This window comes from Typopeltis vanoorti, chromosome 3 (genome assembly GCF_054136105.1).
Source record: "Typopeltis vanoorti isolate ZY-2024b chromosome 3, IOZ_Tvanoo_1.0, whole genome shotgun sequence".
In the NCBI taxonomy this organism is placed as follows: Eukaryota; Metazoa; Arthropoda; class Arachnida; order Uropygi; family Thelyphonidae; genus Typopeltis; species Typopeltis vanoorti.
Window position 1 is genome coordinate 137,341,627 of NC_143551.1, and position 18,051 is coordinate 137,359,677.

Genomic DNA, 18,051 nt, shown 5'->3' on the forward strand with positions numbered 1-18,051 from the left:
GTCGCATTCATTGGAGTGAGGAGAGGACACACGGGAGGAAGGAACTGGATTTTATGCGGTTATTAAGGGATAACTATCTGCGACAGCATGTAATGGAAAATACTAGGGGTCAGAGAGTGCTTGACCTAGTAATTACATCTGAGGATTTGGCTGTAACAAATATGACCACATTGCCACCAATCGGTGATAGTGATCATAGGGTCTTAACTTGGGAGGTGGCTAAAGGTGTAGAATTTTCAATTAAGACAGGGTACATGTGGAATTATCGGGCTGGAAAGTATGACAAGCTTAGGAGTTTGATTGGTTCAGTGCCATGGCATGTACAACTGCAAGGACTAGAAGTTGATAGTGCATGGGAGGTAGTTAAGAAGTGCTTGCATGAAGCAATGGCTGACTGTATACCTAGAGTCCGAATAATAAATCAAGTAGGGGTTAAATGGATGAATAACACCATTAAGCTTGAGTTGCAAAAAAAGAAACAACTATGGAGGGAATTTAAGGAGAAGGGCGACCAGCAGGCACATGAACGGTATAAAGCGCATGCCAGAAGGGTGACGAGTGTGGTAAGAAAAGCAAAAAAGGATTACGAAAAAACATTGGCAATGCAGGCTAAAGAGAATCCTAAACAGTTTTTTAGATATGTAGCAAGTAAAAGGAAAAATGTACATAGCAGATTGATTTTAAAGAATGCCGATGGTAGGGAGATAACTGAATCAGTTGAGATAGTTGAGTTACTGAGTGAGCACTTTGCAAAAGTATATCATCCAGGTGGTGACATTGCAGAAACGAATAAACCAGTAGATTATACGGGAATTGTGGTTAATGAAGTGGAGGTGAGTAGTCTATTGCATAACCTCAATGTCAATACATCTGTGGGATTGGATGGTATACCAGCTCGTGTTGTACGAGAAGCAGCTAAAGAATTGTCAGTACCCTTGACCATTTTGTTTAATTTGAGTGTCGGGTCTGGGTTAGTCCCGAGCGGGTGGAAAGAGGGGAAAATAGTTCCACTGCATAAAGGTGGTTCCAAGACTGCTGTTGTAAATTACCAACCGATTAGCATATCAGGAATCATTGTCAAGGTCTTAGAGAAATTAGTCAAGAAAAGAATACAGGATTGGATAGATGAAAATGGGATATTGTATGGGGGACAACATGGTTTTGTGAAGGGTAGATCATGCCTCAGTAACTTGCTCACGTTTTATAAAACAGTGACAGCTGAACTGGATAGGGGTAATGGGTTTACAGTGTTACTACTGGACCTTGCCAAGGCCTTTGATAGGATACCACATGGAACCCTAATCAGTAAACTGGAGCAGATGGGTATAGATATAGGGTTGGTGAGATGGATAAGAGGGTGGTTGAAGGAGAGATATCAAAGAGTGGTTTATTCAGGAGTGGAGTCTAAAAGACGTCTTGTGACTAGTGGAGTGCCACAGGGCTCTGTTCTTGGACCACTGCTTTTCAATTTGTTCATCAATGATATTGGAAAGGATCTGAGAGGAAGTGTTCACTTGTTTGCTGATGATGCAAAGTTGGGTAGAGCAATTATGAGTACACAGGATGTCAAAATTTTACAGGATGATTTGGATAGTTTGGAGGACTGGGCTAGGAAAAATGGATGTCAATTTAATGTGGCAAAGTGTAAGGTTATGCACTTTGGGGTGAAAAGAATAGCAGCAGTATATCGCATTGGTGGAACCATACTCCAGGAGATTGATGAGGCCAGGGATTTGGGAGTGTTGGTGGATAGGGAGTTGAAGTTTAGGGGGCACATTGCAAAAGTAACTAAAACAGCTCACCAAATGACTTGGCTTCTGAAAAATACTTTAACATGCAGAGACGAACAAGTTGTTGTTCCTCTGTATCGAGCCTTGATAAGACCACATCTGGACTTCTGTGCCCAGTTATGGGCACCAGGGTTTCTTCGTGATGGGGAGGAAGTGGAGAGGGTCCAGAGACGAGTGACCAAGATGATAGCAGGTCTGTGGAATGAACCTTATGAGAATAGGTTGAAGATTTGTGGGTTGCAGAAATTGGACGATAGGCGAAGGAGGGGTGATATGATTGAGACATTCAAATTACTGAAGGGTTTTTATAAGATTGATCCAGAAGATATTTTTGAAAATATGACTGGTGGTGGGAGGACTAGGGGCCATGCATGGAAGCTGGGCAAGAGCGTGGTTGACAAGGGTGTTAGAGCTAGGTTCTTTACTTGGAGAGTGGTAAATGAGTGGAATAAGCTTCCAGAGTCTGTTGTGGGTGCTACGACCGTGAATGAGTTCAAGGCAAGGTATGATAGATACTGTGTGAATGTTGAATAGTTGTTCTTGACATGATGTTAGGGCCTCCCTCGATGAGTCTGTCGACTCCTTGGAGTTTCCCGGAACAACAATAATAATAATAATAATAATAAAAATAATAATTCTTCTCACTTTTACTGTCATTCAACTTTCTTTGGTTCAGTACTTTTGTTCCAACATGCGTCCAACTTTCGCCATCAGTCATTCTTTTTTCGCTATCATTCATTCTTTCGATTTTTTTTACTTGCGATTTCTGCATCACGCCATTTCTACTTTCATTCGTTCTCTCGATTTCTTTTCTTTCCGCCTCACTTTCATCCCTTTTAACATCCGTTACGGTTGTCAAATCGCTCTTTTTCTTTTTTTTTTTTTTTTTAACATTTTTTCGCCTGTCTTTCTCACCATCCTTCTCTTTCAAACGTGCACTCGCGACACAATCGGTACTATCACTTTCTGTCAACTTCATATTCGCATTCATCAATTCCTCGTTCAGGTCACATTTCGCACACACCCTTCTTCCCTCCACACTAAACATCCACAAATCATTTATGTAATCGAAGGAATACATATAACAGAACTCACACTTAACGAACCGACTGAAATCCAAATTAAAATCATGGAATGACAATGCCGTACAACGTTTAGAGCCGCTCTTACTTAAACAATTACACATATATACTTAATTATTCCTAGTAAAACTTATCTGAATCATAATTAGACCACGATGCTTTGCATCATGTATGTGCAGTTAGTGATTGTTTAATATACCAGTTTCTGTTCTTGTTGTTGAATCTGAAAGTCATTATTATTTTTATTAACATCCGACCTCCATGGAGTCAGAGACTCATCATGGGAGGTACTATTGCACACAATGCTCATCCAACCATGCCTTAAAATGATTCAATGTGTCTACACTCACAGCATGCTCAGGCAATGCACTCCACTCTCCTACCATTCTCTATGAAAAGAACCTGCTCCTCACTCCTCTGCTCACACCCTCTTTATACACTTTCCAGGAATGGCCTCTTGTTCTATCCCCCCCACCCTCATTCTATGAAAAATCTCTTCCATTTCAACCTGATAACAACCCCTGACTAGCTTATATGTCTCAATCATATGTCCCTTCTTCCTCCTATTCATGAGGCTTTGCAATTTACATTCTCTCAATCTGTCCTCATACTCCACACTCCAAAGACCACTGACAACCTTTATGAATCTTCTATGGGCCCTTTCCAACATATCCTCGTCACCATGGAAACCCAGCGACCAAATCTGTGCACAATAATCCATATGAGGCCTGATCATATTATACAATGGCATCATAACCTCTCTATTTTTGCATGTTAAGGTCCTCTGAATCATTACCATTATCCAATGTGACATCTTCACAACTTGTGCAATGTGGCCCCTGAATTTTAGGTCCTTGTCCACCATCACTCCTAGATCTCTCATCTCCTCTACTTCCTTTAGAGTTTCTCCACCACACCAAGTGTATACGTTGCATCCCATCGTTACTTACCAAATCTCAAAACCTTACACTTTGCAACATTGAACTGACAGTTCTACTTACCTGCAGATTCATGCAATCTATTCAAGTCCTCCTGCAAGCTTTTTTTTTTGACTCTGCATTGCTCTCCCCAATTTTTCATCATCCGCAAACAGCTGCACTAGTTAAACCCAAAGTCATACTAAAGATGCCCTTGATACTGAGGTGAAACTTTTATACTAATAAAAATATATATCTAAGGTAAATAAATCCATTTTATGTTATTCATTAATTATATCTTACATGCCTATATGTCACGTTACCTTATTTTACATCACATCATCTTGGATCTCTTTCAATTCTAACTGCTGACTTCCGATTTAAATATAAACAATGTACTGCTCCATAAAATGTATAATAATAACTCAGTTAATACAAATTCTAGTTATATTTCCATGGTTTCCTAACTATTTGTCTGGAAGTGAAAATCTGATCCTCAAAAGACCTATAACACAACAGTTAAGTAAATGTTTAAGGAGGAAAAAGTAATCTCTTAATATGTTTCTTAAAAAGTTGGGGATCGTACTAACTGGGATAAATAATATGGAGAGACTGTTCAAAAGAACAGGGGCAGATGGAAAGAATGCAAACTATGAGAAGTCCGTTCAGTATGTTAGGAAGCTGTGTATGGTTGTTGAGCAGTGGCTGCTCTAGTTAAATGATTAGAAGAAGGTGAAGGAATGCTAGCCATCAGTTCAGCAGAGCAATACCTTGAAGAATTTAGAATTTAGTCTGAATCCCTAAGTTTCAATTTTTTTTAACCTCTTCTTAAGTATGCATGCATAAATCTTACCTGGAACACTCAGAAGGGAAATTCCTCTATAATTCTCATATGCAGTTTCTTTCCCTTTTTTACAAATGCGTACTGTTACTGGCTTACTTCAATCATTCAGAATTCAATCTTCTGAATTAAATACAAATTCTTGTTATATTTCCATGGTTTCCTAACTATTTGTCTGGAAGTGAAAATCTGATCCTCAGAAGACATAACATAACAGTTAGGTAAATGGTTAAGGAGGAAGAAGTAATCTACTAATATGTTTTTTTATAATATATCCATTATAAAACTTTTATATCATTATATTTGAGCATTTCTGGTTGAACATCTACTCCAGCTGCCGTTCTGCATTTTGGTTCCTTTTTCTACCTCAAGTATTAATATGTACTCCTGAGCAACCCCTTGAATATTTTCTACCAATATTCTGTCACTGTTTGTTCCATTCAAAATATTTCAAAACAATTACTTCTGATATCCAGAATATCCTCAGTTTTCATATCACTTTTGTCATCTCTAGAATCAGAGATGATTCTAGAGATGAATGTGAGATTCTAGAATCTCACATTTTTCCAGCATGTGAATAGATTTTAGCAGCTACCAGTGTTATTCAAGTTCAGTATGAATATTTGCATGAATGAAATCTTATTCAAATTCAGCATGAATTTTGAGTGAAAAAACTGGACATAAAAAGTTCCACACATGTCTGCAATAAAGAGTAATTGACAAGTATTAAGAAGCTAAAACCATGAAAAGATAAGATGGGTGCTATTACTAAAAAAAAAAAAATTGTTTTAATATTAGAAAATGTCCCTGTGTGGCAGGCACCAATACATGTTCCACAAAAATATGTAAATTGTCTTCATATATGAGGGTGGTCTGAAAAGTTCTCACCCCCGACCATAGATGGCAACACTATTGGCATGATTTTTTTTTCGTAAGTTGGTACATCTGTCATAAGCATCCATGTGAAATTGCAAGTCATTCTATTAAGTAGTTTGTTTTATATAGCTGTCTGAAGCAAAAGTGTTGTCTATATCCCTTGAAATGGATAAAATTGAGTATCATGCGGTTATAAAATTCTTTGTAAAAGAAATTCATTCGAAGTTCATAAAAGTTTATGGGCACTCTTCACCTTCGTTTTCAACAATTAGAAAATGGGCTGCGGAGTTTAAACGTGGCCATACCGGCCTTGAAGATGATCCACGTGAAGGATGTCCAAAAAGTGTAACAACACCAGAAATCATTGATCAAGTGCATGATATGGTATTGGATGACTGATAAATCAAAGTGCGTGAAATTGCTGAGCCTACAGGCATTTCAAAAGAATGTGTAGAATATATTTTGCATGAAGAATTGCAAATGAAAAAGCTTTGTGCAAGATGGATGCCATGCTTGCTCACAGCAAATCAAAAATGCACTGGCATGAAAATCTCTGAACAGTGTTTAGAGCATTTTAACAAGAATAAAACTGATTTTGTGCATAGATTTATTACTATGGATGAGACTTGGATTCACCACCACATACCAGAATCCAAACAGCAGTCAAAACAGTGGACAAAAACTGGTTGTTCAGTGCCAAAGCATCAGCAAAAAAAATCATTGCATCGGTATTTTAGGATGCTAAAGGCATTTTGTTTATTAATTATTTTGAAAAGGGTAAAACAATAACCGGAGAATATTATTCCAATCTTTTAAACAGACTAAACAAAATAATACTTGAGCAAAGACCCGGTTTGCAGAAGAAAAAAATCATCTTCATCAGGACAATGCACCTGCCCACAAAGGTGTTTTTGCAATGGGAAAATTAAGGGATCTCCACTATGAATTGTTGGAACATCCACCCTATTCCCCAGATTTGGCTCCCTCTGACTTCTATCTCTACCCAAAACTAAAACTCTTCCTCGCTGGTCAGCATTTTTCTTCAAATCAAGAGGTGATTGCAGCTGTAGAGGGGTATTTTGCAGATCTGAGAATCACTACAGGGAGGGGATAATGGTGCTGGAGTATCGCTGGAATAAATGTATTAGTTTTAAGGGACATTATGTAGAAAAATAAAAATAATTTTGAAATTATAAATTCATTTTTTCCTTGTTAGGTTGAGAACTTTTCAGACAACCCTCGTACATCCAGGTTTAAGATCAACATAAAGATTTGTGATGAAAAAAGGTTTCTTGAATAAAATTCAGATTTGGCAATTGCTTGTATCACCACGTAAATCTACTTTTATTATATTTTTCTGAGATATTAATAGTTAATTTCTATAATTCTATAATCCATATTGGTTTAATGATTAAGTCACATTTTCATCTGAACAAATTAAATAGAACATCCACATGCATGGTATAGAAAAGTCAATAACCCCAAAAATGTATAGCACAGCATAGTTACTGAACCAATATTTCTCTATGATACTGTGAATTCTCCATATCCTCAAAGTGCAATTTCTTCCATTTTTCAACAGTTTTCAGTTAATTTCAAGAAAACATTTTTCCGGTAAGATAGTCATATACTGCAAATACAGTGCTTCATTCTCTTGATAAATATTTACACAATTTCAGCTATACAGATTTCTGCTTGCTATGGATATCACTGGTACGTACTAGATACCGTGTTCTGCAGATCTTGGTCATGTAATTTTTATTTTTATTCACAAAGCATTCTAAAGGGCAGTTCTTTATAGAAACAAATCTCATACTACCGAGGAACTGAATAAGCAATAAACAACCACCTACAATCATCTTTGAAAAACTTTTCAAAGATGATTGTAGGTGGTTTTTAGATAATGATGATACTCAAAGATATTTCTCACTTGTCTTTTGTTTTCCAAGGTGTATTGAATTAAGAAATATAGGGGAAATGGTAAGTCACATATTTCAATATAAAAGTATGTTTAAAGCTGAAGTATCTTCTCAAAAACACCTTGCAAATACTGATATTATGGATGAAAATGTCAAAAAGCATCTGCAATATCTTATTTAACTAGCTCAGTGCGGAATATGTAAGCAAATCAAACTTTATGGCAATTCCACCAATGGGTGGTTAAATCTATCAAGCACACTGGAATCATTGGTTGACTAAGGTCAGATAATATATGAACCTTGCTCGGGAAACCAAATATGGTCTAATTCATGCCACATATTCATAATTATGATGGTTGCACACTAGGCAATAAAATTCATCTAAAGCCTTTCACAAATACCTATGACACAAAAATCTTTGAACTCGCATGTTATATGTTACAAAGTAGATATGCTATCCATTCGGGCACCCAGAATAACAACATGAAACCGGACTGAAATTTCAATGCTATTTAAGGAAGATATTTAGTATTTAATCTTTACTAATCTGATGTCTTGTTAAATTATCTATATGAACATGGTAGCTCTGCTGATGCATCAATATACACTAAAGAAGAACAGCACGTAGATTCAATTTCTGTTTTAGCATGATGATGGTGAAGAAAATATACAGAAATACAGTGATGATTTACAGTACATTAACAGAATTTTGTGAGAGCACAACATGTATAGATGATATTTATAAAAAATAATAATAATAAATAAATAAAAATCCAAACATAGACCGACACTAGTAATGGCTTGAAAAAGTTCAATATTTGGTCTTTAACACAGAGTTTACACATTGAGTAACACAAACACTCTCTCTATCTATATATATATTAAAAAGTAAAAAAAAGAAAAATCTTAATCTAACTGCAGTACTAACATAATATACATTAACAATCTTTAGTGAGCTGGAATTACATAGACAAAAGAAAAAAAAAAAACAGTCATACTTGTCTAAAATCTGGAAGGATGGATCTATCACCATGGGAACAAAGTTGAGGATTTTAGATGCAGTTGTTTTTCCAACAGCAACTTATGAATGTGAGACTTGGAACCTAAAGAAGTCAGATAAGAAAAGGATAGCTGCTTTTGAGATGCGGTGTTACAGAAGGCTGCTGAGGATATCATATACTGAAATGTGTACAGATGAATTCTTTTTAATCCTTTCTGAGTGTTGTAAAAAATCCATTAAACCTCCAACATTATGTACAGATGAATGGGTGTCCGAACTTTAAGGCTCCTTAAGGATATTGACAAATGAAAGTTAAAATATTTTGGAAACACTGAAAGGATATAAGGAAGTCTTCTCAGAACAGTAAGAAGGTGAAATTCCTGGAAAAAGAGAAAGGGGCAGAATGAGATGGATGATGTGTGTATGTGAAGTAACTGATCTTCAGAGTTGAAACCTCCAGAAAAGCATACACCAGGACTATATGGTGAGGACTGGTGTGGAACATCAAGTATCAGTGACCATACAGCAGCGGATGTCCAATGAACAGAGAAATAAAATGTAATCATAAATTATATGTCTAGTCAGTTTGCATTCATATATTCTCCATCAAAAGACTAAGCATTATTCAAGCCTTCCGTTTTTCCAATATGACTTTTTAAATTGAATATGTAACTTTCATTACTCCTTTTCACTGAAAGAAAACATCTGATTATCAATCCTTAAAACAGCATTTTTAAAATACTACTTAAAAAACATGCTACTGGGTACAAAATGTTAATAATTTGTAGCATCAACGTGTGAAGGCCTTTTCTTTAAAAGGCAATTTCTTAATTATTTTTAATTAACAAATCATTCTTGCTCTAGTCATTACATAAATCTTTATCAGAGCTCGGAGAGTATTCCATGAAAAAAAAAAAAAAAACTGACCTACGAATACGTTTAATTCCTCTATTCACTGCTCAGAAATGCACTGTATTCAACACTGTTATAAGGGTTTTTTTTTTAATATATCATGTATTCCCTTTGAAAACCAGATGATAATTTAAATTAAAAATACATGATTGACTCGTTCGTATACAGTCAACAGAAGTTCAGCAATTTGTGTCAAAAGATAGTCAGATGAGGTCAAAACATATTCTCCATGTCAATAATTAAGACTAACGATATATAACACAATGCACGGCTGGGTTGACAAAAAACATTAATATTATCTAAATGGAATGTTTAGATATATTTTTGTTACTGGCTGCACAATACATTTATGGACAGAAGATGGAACTTATTTCAAGCGTTTCTAGTGTTAAAAAATAAAAAGATAAATAATTATCGATCATTTACCTTGTTTGTAAAGTTATATTAGGCCAATAACGTCATTCAGCTTACATGCCATTCGAAGACGATGTGAATAATGTGAATTTTTAATATGCATATGAATACAAAATCTATTATAGAAGGGCATCTCGAAAACGTCCACTAAAAAGGCATTTATTTTAACTCTCCATAATTAAAACCGTATACTAAAACTCAGCCGAAACCCATTTTTATCATGCACGTGTAACAATACGTGATATTCTGCAATAAATATAAATTCGATTTATTATGAAACTATGACAGCCAAACTGACACAGCAGTGCAGACATAGCCACATAATGGCTGCAAAAGACGTCAATAGGCGAAAATGCGCCACTATAATAACAAAGAGAAATATCACAGCTGTATTTTTAATCCAGAACAATTCGATTATAAAGTCTACATACAAAATGACCTCCATAATATACGAAAAGCAATATAATTTCTGAGAAAATTTGAAATTTTTCAAAAAAAAAAAAGAGTTCGTCTTTGGGATCAAACAATTTAAAAGAGGATGAAAATAAAAAGAGCCTGTGTAGCTCAGTGGACGTGGCGTTGGCACACCACAGCGCTTGACCGCACGAAGGAAGACTTCTTGGTTTCGAATCTAGTCGGCGACTAGAAGAAATTTTTCTAACCTTTTTTCGACCAGTTCACGAGTTAGTCGATCTCTGACCCGGGCAAGCGGGTTTTTTCTCCCGGAAACTCGGGTTTTTCGTCCCGTAAACTCAAGAAAATCGACCGTAGAATCCACATTATTTCAGATATTAAATACGAGTGTTAGGGACCACGAGATGGTATGGTCACTAACACTTGTTGAGCTGTCTCTCTCTTCATTGTGTGCCGCACTTGAGTGAAGGAATGTTATTAGCATCAGTGGCAAGTAGTATACCACAAGTGAAAAAAGAGAACACAATAGTGATAGCCTTGGCCAGCTATCTCTGATTGGGTACCAGTGGAGATTGAACTGCCCACTCAGTCTCCAAAGGTTAGATAGGGCTAAATGACCTCGCCTGCTCCCTATATACGGGAATAAAAAGGTGTTAGCTGGTGTTTTTTTTTTTTGAAAATACCTACTTCTCAAGAAGTAGGCAAAATAATTCAGAGAACACACGATTCAGTTTGAGAGGTTTGCTCTAACCATCAATTTCGCGATCATACTTTTATTTTAAACAAATCAGTATTAATACACATTCACCACTACCTCCAACAACACAGTCCACTATGTTTCATGCAAAAATGCCACTCCTCATCTGCACATTAGCACCTTCCCTTAGTGAAAGGATGGCATTTTTTTTTCTCTCAAGACCAGTTACATTTAAGTGGCACTCAGTGAAGAGATGGCTAACAAGTTTCGTCATCTTGTGGTACCTGACCGTAACACAATATTTTTAATGTATGAAAATATTGTGGGCTCTTTTTCTTGAGTTTACGCGACGAAAACTCCGAGTTTCTGGGAGAAAAAACCAGCATGCCCGTGCCAGAGATCGACTAACTCGAGAACCGGTCGAAAAAAGCTTAGAAAAAGTTACTCTGCAACTAGAATCGAACTCGTGACGCTCTTTCTTCGGGCGGTATAGTGCTTAGGAGTGTAAACACCACTTGCACTGAGCTACACAGGCTCCAGATGGCAAGTTAAATCAAGAAATTTAACAGAACAACAGGATAAACGAAACTTGTATAGTGGGTAGCCAGATGAATAAATGTATATGGAATAAGACAGAAATGAGTCAAAACATCAAATTAGCAGTATACAAGACAGTGTTCAAGCCAGTTATAAGTTATGGATCTGAAAGGGAGGTTAGAAATATAGCACTCGATCAAAAATTATAGGCCACAGATATGAAGGTTCTGAGAAAAATTAGAGTGAACTGATGGCAGAATCACATCAAAAATGAAGATATTAAAAAGGAACTTGCACTGTTAACACTCAAGAATATGTATGTCAGGAAAGCTAATTTAATGTGGTAGGATCACTTAAATAGAAAGGGTGAGGAAAAGTTAGGAAAAACGGGTGCTTGATGCCAAGATGAACGGAAAGAGACACAGAGGAAGACTAAGGCTAGGTGTATTGATTCATTCAGATGTGCTCTAGATGCATGAAATATTATATATAACCATATTTGAATTCTGACAAGAAAAAGACTAATTTGGATGGAAATTGTTGATAGGAGAATAATAATGATATAAACTTAATCATGTAGTGCTGTCGTAGTAACCTGAATACTTCTTTAGAGTTCATATCAGGAAACTAATGATAATGATATACACAATTATTCCTATAACAAAAACTCACGGAGTGAAACACTATTAGATGAAAGTCAGCTGGGATGGTCTGTTTTGTGCCAAATGGTAAATGTCAGATGATTCATAAGCCTCTTCTTCAATGACGTTTACTTATCTATTGCCAAAACCACTTCCTTGCTCTTCATCTTCCTCTATGTCAATCAGTTTTGGCCTGCAGAGAGAGAGAGAGAATACTGGACATACGAGTATAAGGAAGATGTCTAAGCTGTTGTTCCATGCACCTCAGTTGATTTTTTTGAATTGTTTCTCAGGAGTGTTTGCTGGCTTTACTCAAGAATAGCATTAGGAATGGGATCTTCCCTTGTATATTCTAAACATTCCGGCACTGAACAGAAATTACAGCACATGAGGTTTGGCATAAATGCCACAAGGTGTTGGATTATATCTATGTCTACAACATACCAGGAGTTCACAAGACAGTCCTTTCACTGGCACAAATTTCAAGGAACAGGATTTTAATCCTGGATCTGTTTTTCTAACATGTTCCATATATTCTCAATAAGGTTCAGATTCGGATGTGTGGTAGCGAGGGAAAATGACGGAAAAACGACTTTTAAAATTATCTAACGATATCAGCAGCATAGAAAAATTCTAGAAAGTTGTAATAAGAAAATTGTCACGTTAACATTGTAAGTAATATTTTAAGTCTCCCACCACGATGATAGATGCGAACTGGCTTTGGTAGCCAAAGAGACTAGATTGTGCAGAAGGAATGATATAAATTTTGTTGATCTCTGTAGGACAGAAAGAAGAATTAGTAGAATGATGGGGATTACATCTAAATGGTTTTGGTGATAGGTTATTCGAGAGAACTTTGTTCACCGAGCATGCTGAAGCGCAAACTCAGGAAAACCTAAGCAATCATAGTGGAAACAAATGAGATTGTGTGAAGGCACCCAACTAGGTGAAAGAGTGTGAGAATGACCAAGTGTAAAATCTAGTCCCACAAGCAAAAATCTTGAATAGGGTATTCAGTTTAGAAAGTAAATGTGGGTTCGAAAATAAACGGATGTCCCAGATTCTGTATACTAATGCCAGAAATATCAGGAACAACAGGGAGCAGTTTTGGCATTGGTTAGTGCAACCTCACCAAAAGTTATAGGCAGTAATGAGACTTGGATAACAGCAGATGACGTAGTTACATGGAAAGAATATGAATGATTTAGTATTTTAAGGGAAAATAGAATTGCTTATGATAGCCGATGAATTGTAGTCAAAAAGAATAGCAGAGAGTTGGAAGGGTGGCTGTTCATTTGAAACAATCTGGTGTGAGATTAAGGCCGGTAATATAAAATATATAGTTGGTTGTTCCTATAAGCCACGGAAATTTTAGAGCAGATTTGGAAGACATGCATTGCCAAATTAGAACAATAAGTGCAGCCCGAGTGATTATTATGAAGGACTTCAACTATGAAAATATAGACTGAAAGGATGAAAGATCACATAGCATGAAGGAAATAGAATTTTTACATCTACTAAGAAATAATTACTTAAAGCAGCGTTTGTTGGAGGAGATTAGCAGTGGGAGAGTATTGGACCTGGTAATAGGGTCAGAAGATCTAATCATAAGCAAAGTGACCACATTGCCGCCGATTGGTGAAATTCATTCAGTCTTGATTTGGAAGATTGTAAAACATGAGGAATATTCTCTCAAGATGGGGGCAGATGTGGGACTATAAGGCAGGAAATTATAACACGCTTATAAAGAAACTTAGATCTGTGTCAATCCTTACACTGCAGGGTAAGGATTTAGCAGTCCATGGGATATAGTTAAGGGTCATCTAGAGGAAGCAGTATTAAATTATATACCTAGGGTTAATCAGGTAGGAGTTAGATGGATGAGTAATATCATTAAGCATGAGCTGCAGAAGAAAATGCTGTGGAGGGTATATAAAGAGAAAGGTGACCAGCACACTCACGAACAGTACAAGGCTCAGGCAAGAAAGGACCAGCATGGCAAGGAAGACAAAATCAGATTATGAGAAAAATATAGCCAAGCAGGCCAAAAGAAATAAATCTCAAAAAGTTATTTCTTTATGTGGCAAGTAAGCGGAATAATAAATATGGAAGATTAATCTTAATGAGTGATGATAGTCACAAGGTGATAGGTTACGTGGAGTTCAGTATCTGAATGACTATTTGCAAGGATATATCATCCTAGTGAAGTTACTGCTTTAACCTAAGTGACAGAAATAATGTGGTGAACAGAGATGGATGAATCGGAGTTTCTTGGCATATTGCAGAATCTCAATGTAAATACAGCTTGCACCTATGGGAATAGATGGGACATCAGCTAGAGTTTTGCGAGAATGCGCACTTAAAGAGCACAGTCAATGCTTTTGACTGGGCTCTATAGTTTGTCTTCGCTCTGGTAGAGTTCCAAGGGAGTGGAAAGATCGCAATATAATCCCCTTGTATAAGACAGATTTTACTCTTACCACTACCCCTGAGATACTGTTTAGTATCTCAGGGGATAGTGGTAAGGGTACTAGAAAAATTGGTCCAACTCAAGAATTGGTAGATAAAAATATGATATTATAAGAGGGCCAGTCGCACGAAGGTAGACTTATAAGTTAGAGTCTAGTCGCCAACTGGAGGAACATTTTCTAAGCGTTTCTTCGACCGGTTCCCGAGTTAGTCGATCTCTAGAACTGGCAAGCGAGTTTTTACTCCCAGAAACTCAGGTGTTTCATCCCGTAAACTCAAGAAAATCGACCCTAGAACCCACATTATTTCAGATAGTAACATATCCTGTTAGGATTAGTACCAAGAGATGGCAGCACTTGTTTGCCAGTCTCTTCATCGGTAGCTGCCTATAATTAGTGATAGACAGGGGCAAGCTATCTCTGATTGGCTACCGATGGAGACTGAACTGAAAACTCAGTCTCCAAAAGCTAGGTAGGATTTAAGGGCCTCAACTGCTCCTTGTACGAGAATAAAAAGGCGTTAGCTTATTATTTTTATTATTATTAATAAAAATAATAGATTTAATCATGCCTTAGTAATTTACTAACTTTTTATAATTGATAAAATAGCTGAGTTGGATAAAGGAAATGTTACACAATGATTTTGAAGTATTTTACAAAGGCACTGGAGAGCATACCATATGGAACTCTGTGACGCAAATTAGACGAATGTGGATGGAAATGATACTGGTTAAATGGATAAGAGGGCGACAGCTGGACAGATATTAAAAAGCAGTATATGGAGGGGTAGAAACGAGGAGAAAACAGGTGATTAGTGGTGTGCAGCAAGGTTCAGTACTGTAAACATTGCTGTTTAATTTGCACAGATGATATAGGAAATAACCTAAAACGAAATATTCAGTTGTTTCGCATCATCAGCTGATGATACGGAACAAATTGCAGCATGATTTCAATAGGTTTTCAGTATTCTCAAAAAATAATGGGTGTCAATTTAATGTAGAGAAATGTAATATTATTATCTTGGAATAAATAGATGATAAACCGTGAATCACATTGATGCTCTGTTGTCCAGGAAATCGGCGAAGCTAGAAGTTTAGGGGTGTAGTAGAGAGAATTAAAGTTTGGAGACATATTGTTAAAGTTACTGAGGTAGTCCATAAGATTATTTGGCTATTGAAGAACAGATTAACAAGTAGAGATCAGGAAGTTGTTATTCCATTTTATAAGACATTGATATGCCAACATCTGGATTACTGCGCTCGAATCTGGTTTCTTGAGAATGAGGAATCAGTGGAGTGGATTCAGAGGGGGGAGTGACCAATAAGTTGAGTAGCCTTTGAAATTTTTCATATGAGAATAGATTGAGGGTGTGTGTGGAATGCAGAAGTTGGTTGATTGGAGAAAAACAGTGGATATGATAGATGCATTTTATTTGCTTGAAGGGTTTTATAGGACAGATGCAGGAGAAATGTTTCAGCAGTTGGCTAGAAGGACCTGAAGAAGGGATCATCCCTAAATTTGAATAAAGTTGTAGTTAGTAAGGGTGTGAGGACTAAATTTTTTACTTGGAGAGTTGTGAATCAGTGGAATGGGTTTCCAGAATGGATTGATTGGGTCTCCAGCCATGAGTCTTCAGACTGCGTGGAAGTCCCCATATAATATTAATAATAATAATAATTATTATTTTTAATATAATTATAATATCTCAAAATTCTATAAGTGTACCTGTGAAAATTACAAAGGAATAAGTCTTCGAAATACTGCTTACAAGTTATATTTACAAATATTAACCTCAAAATTTAAATAATATGTAGAAACAAGCCTTGTGAAGAACAAAATTGCTTACGAAAAGGTCGATAATGCATTGATCCTGCTATTACATTAACATCTGGACAAATTCTGAACTATACGGTAGAATCTAAACATTGTAAATCAATTTCTTGAAGCAATAATTAATATGAATCAAAACAGCCAAATAGTGTAGGAACCAATGAAAAACGTTACAGAATGGAAATCAGTAAACAGAGGAGTACGTCAAGGATGTCCAATCTCAACACTCTTATTAATTAGCTGTATGGATGAAATAGTAAAGAAATTGAAGAAAAATATAAAATAATAATTTAAACTGGATCGTGGAACAATACTTAATACCTTTTTGTGGCAAATGAACAGATAATATAAACATAAGAATTTGTTGATAAGAATTTTGAATGCAAATATCAACAGACAAAACAAGAATCGTGGTTTTAAAGGATCACTTAGAGATTAGTAGTAAGATCATAATTAAAATTAAAATTTTAGAACAAATTAAGTTGTTCAAACACCTTGGATATGCTGTATCATTACGAAACAAACTGACATTGATATTATATTTCGAACTTCCTAACAATTACAAGGATGATTATTAATATTTTCAAACCTAACCACATTCCAAAAGCATAAAAGAATTAGAGTTTATAAAATTTCGGCACGACCTGTCCTGTATGGAGGTGAATTATGGACCACGTAAAGTCTAGAAGAAAAAATAATAGAAACTGGAGAAAGAAATTTTTAAGAAGAACAGCAAGCTGTACTCTCTGGGACAAACATAAAAGAAGTATAGAATTACATAAAGAAGTAAAAATAAATTCAGCATTCTTAAACCTACACAAATGATGAAAAGAGTGAATTGAGCATATTGAAAGAGTGGACAGTTCAAGATTATCCAAAGAAGATACTCTGATATCACCCATTTGGAGGAGATAGAATTCAGGGAAGACAAAAAAAAAATAGAACGAAAGTGAAACAGGCCATTGAACTTAAATCCCTGAAAGGATTGTAGCTCAGTGGAAATGGCGCTTGCGTCCTCTGCGTTAAGCCGTCTGAAGATAGACTTCAGTTTAAGTCTAGTCACTGACTGGAAGAACTTTTCCTAAGCCTTTTTTCGACCGATTTCAGAGTTAGTCGATCTCTTGTACAAGCAAGCGAGTTTTTTTCCCAGAAACCCGGGTTTTTCGTGTTGTAAACTCAAGAAAATCGACCGTTTACCTGATATTATTTTAGACAGTAACATATCCTGTAAGGATTAGCTACCAAGACATGGAAGCACTTCTTTACTCGTCTCTTCAGCGGGGGCTGTTATAATTAGTGATAGTCATGGGCCCACTATCTCTGATTGGCTACCAGCAGAGATTGAACTACCCACTCGTCTCCAAAAGCTAGAGAAGGTTGAATGGCCTTGCCTACTCGCTTATAGTGTATTTCTCTTATTATTGTCGGACCTCCATGAAATCAACAACTCATCACGAGAGATTATTAATCACACACAGCTGATAATACTGTGATTTGAATGCATTCACTGTCCTCACACTCACTCCACTTCCAGACAATGCATTCCAACCACCGACAACTCTCCATGAAAAAAATCGACTCCCAACCTTTTTGCTCACACATCCTTATATAGCTTCAAGGGATGGCCTCTTCTTCTCTTCCTCAGTCTCCATCCATTGTATGGATAATTTAATCCTCATTGAACCGGTAATAACACCTCACCAAGTTATATTT

At 36.3% G+C, this 18,051-nt stretch overlaps 1 protein-coding gene across 6 annotated transcripts in view; it reads right to left on the reverse strand.

The window, feature by feature from the left end:
* Nucleotides 1-10,055, reverse strand: part of dop (microtubule-associated serine/threonine (MAST) protein kinase dop) — a 677,535-nt gene extending 667,480 nt beyond the window's left edge. For all 6 annotated transcript variants that reach the window (XM_090390876.1, XM_090390874.1, XM_090390878.1 and 3 more), the window contains exon 1: nt 9,764-10,055. The gene's annotated coding sequence lies outside the window, so the exon portion shown is untranslated. The remainder of the gene's footprint in view (nt 1-9,763) is intronic.
* Between the last annotated feature and the right edge of the window lie 7,996 nt (nt 10,056-18,051).